Consider the following 3,295-nt stretch of genomic DNA (forward strand, 5'->3'; position numbering starts at 1 on the left):
TTCTTTGCCAATTTGGATGCCTTTAATTTCTTTTTGTTGTCTGATTGCTGAGGCTAGAACTTCTAGTACTATGTTGAATAGCAGTGGTGATAATGGACATCCCTACTGTGTTCCTGACCTTAGCAGAAAAGCTTTCAGTTTTTCTCCATTGAGAATGATATTTGTGGTGGGATTTTCATAGATGGCTTTGATCATATTGAGGTATGTGCCCTCTATCCCAAAACTTTGGAGAGTTTTGATCAGGAAGGGATGCTGTACTTTGTCAAATGCTTTTTCAGCATCTATTGAGAGTATCATATGGTTCTTGTTCTTTCTTTTATTAATGTGTTCTATTACATGGATTGATTTGCGGATGTTGAACCAACCCTGCAGCCATGGAATAAATCCCACTTGATCATGGTGAATAATCCTTTTAATGTACTGTTGAATCATATTGGCTAGTATTTTGGCGAGAATTTTTGAATCTGTGTTCATCAAGGATATTGGTCTGTATATTTCTTTTTTGGTGGGATCCTTGCCTGGTTTTGGGATCAAGGTGATGCTGGCCTCATAAAATGAGTTTGGAAGTTTTCCTTCCATTTCTATTTTTTGGAACAGTTTCAGGAGAATAGGAATTCGTTCTTCTTTAAATGTTTGGTAGAATTCCCCTGGGAAGCCTCCTGGCATTGGGCTTTTTTTTTTTTTTCTGGAGATTTTTTTTTCTTAAAGATTTTATTTATTTATTTGACAGAGAGAGAGGTCACAAGTAGGCAGAGAGGCAGGAAGAGAGAGAGGAGGAAGCAGGCTCCCTGCAGAGCAGAGAGCCCGATGCGGGGCTCGATCCCAGGACCCTGAGATCATGACCTGAGCCAAAGGCAGCGGCTTAATCCACTGAGCCACCCAGGCGCCCCATTTCTGGAGATTTTTGATGACTGTTTCAATCTCCTTACTGGTAATGGGCCGGCTCAGGTTTTCTATTCCTTCCTGGTTCAGTTGTGGTAGTTTATATGTCTCTAGGAATGCATCCATTTCTTACAGATTGTCAAATTTGTTGGCGTACAGTTACTCATAGTATGTTCTTATAATTGTCTGTATTTCTTTGGTGTTAGTTGTGATCTCTCCTCTTCCATTCATGATTTTATTTATTTGGGTCCTTTCTCTTTTCTTTTTGATAAGTTTGGCCAGGGGTTTATCAATCTTATTGATTCTTTCAAAGAACCAGCTCCTAGTTTCATTGATTTCTTCTCTGATCTTTATGATTTCTCTTCTCCTGCTGGGTTTAGGGTTTCTTTCTTGTTATTTCTCCAGCTCCTTTACGTGTAGGGTTAGGTTGTGTACTTGAGACCTTTCTTGTTTCTTGAGAAAGGCTTGTACCGCTATATATTTTCCTCTCAGGACTGCCTTTGCTGTGTCCCACAGAATTTGAACCATTGTGTATTCATTATCATTTGTTTCCATGAATTTTTTTCAATTCTTCTTTCATTTCCTGGTTGACCCATTCATTCTGTAGAAGGATGCTGTTTAGTCTCCATGTATTTGGGTTCTTTCCAGCTTTCCTCTTGTGATTAAGTTCTAGCTTCAGAGCATTGTGGTCTGAAAATATGCAGGGAATGATCCTAATCTTTTGATACTGGTTGAGACCTGATTTGTGTCCCAGGATGCGATCTATTCTGGAGAATGTTCCATGTGCACTAGAGAAGAATATGTATTCTGTTGCTTTGGGATGAAATGTTCTGAATATATCTGTGATGTCCATCTGGTCCAGAGTGTCATTTAAGGCCTTTATTTCCTTGTTGATCTTTTGCTTGGATGATCTGTCCATTTCAGTGAGGGGAGTGTTAAAATCCCCAACTATTATTGTATTATTATCTATGTGTTTCTTTGATTTTTTGATTTTTATTAATTGGTTTATATAGTTGGCTGCTCCCATATTAGGGGAATAGATATTTAAAATTGTTAGATCTTCTTGCTGGGCAGTCCCTTGGAGGATGATATAGTGTCCTTCCTCATCTCTTATTATAGTCTTTGGCTTAAAATCTAATTGATCTGATATAAGGATTGCCACCCCAGCTTTCTTCTGATGCCCATTAGCATGGTAAATTGTTTTCCACCCCCTCACTTTACATCTGGAAGTGTCTTCGCGTCTAAAATGAGTTTCTTGTAGGAAACATATTGATGGGTTTTGTTTTTTTATGCATTCTTATACCCTGTGTCTTTTGATTGGGGCATTTAGCCCATTAACATTCAGGGTGACTATTGAGAGATATAAATTTAGTGCCATTAATAGCCTGTAAGGTGACTCTTCCTGTATATTGTCTCTGTACCTTTCTGATCTACTACTTTTAGGCTCTCTCTTTGCTTAGAGGACCCCTTTCAATATTTCCAGTAGTGCTAGTTTGGTGTTTGCAAATTCTCTCAGTTTTTGTTTGTCCTGGAAGCTTTTCATCTCTCCTTCTATTTTCAATGATAGCCTAGCTGGATAGAGTATTCTTGGCTGCATGTTTTTCTCGTTTAGTGCCCTGAATATATCATGCCAGCTCTTTCTGACCTGCCGGGTCTCTGTGGATAAGTCTGCTGCCAATCTAATATTTTGACCATTTTATGTTACAGACATCTTTTCCCAGGCTGCTTTCAGGATTTTCACTTTGTCACTAAGACTTGTAAATTTTACTATTAGGTGACGGGGTGTTGACCTATTCTTGTTGACTTTGAGGGGGTGTTCACTGCACCTCCTGGATTTTGATGCTTGTTCCCTTTGCCATATTAGGAAAATTCTCTCCAATAATTATCTCCAATAGACTTTCTACTCTGCTTTCCCTTTCTTCTTCTTCTGGAATCCCAATTATTCTAATGTTGTTTCGTCTTATGGTGTCACTTATCTTCGAATTCTCCCCTCGTGGTCCAGTAGCTGTTTGTCCCTCTTTTGCTCAGCTTCTTTATTCCCTGTCATTTGGTCTTCTATATCACTAATTCTTTCTTCTGCCTCATTTATCTTAGCAGTGAGAGCCTCCATTTTTGATTGCACCTCAGTAATAGCTTTTTTTATTTCAACTTGGTCAGATTTTAGTTCTTTTATATCTCCAGAGAGGGTTTCTTTAATATCTTTCATGGCTTTTTCGAGCCCGGCTAGAAGGTTCAGAATCATCATTCTGTACTCTTGATCTGACATATTACCAATGTCTGTGTTGATTAGGTCCCTAGCCTTTGTTACTGCCTCTTGTTATTTTGTTTGTGGTGATTTTTTCAGCCTTGTCATTTTGTCCATATAAGAAGATATGAAGGATCAAATAAAATACTAAAAGGGTGGCAAAGACCC

This window comes from Meles meles, chromosome 3, assembly GCF_922984935.1.
Source record: "Meles meles chromosome 3, mMelMel3.1 paternal haplotype, whole genome shotgun sequence".
NCBI lineage: Eukaryota > Metazoa > Chordata > Mammalia > Carnivora > Mustelidae > Meles > Meles meles.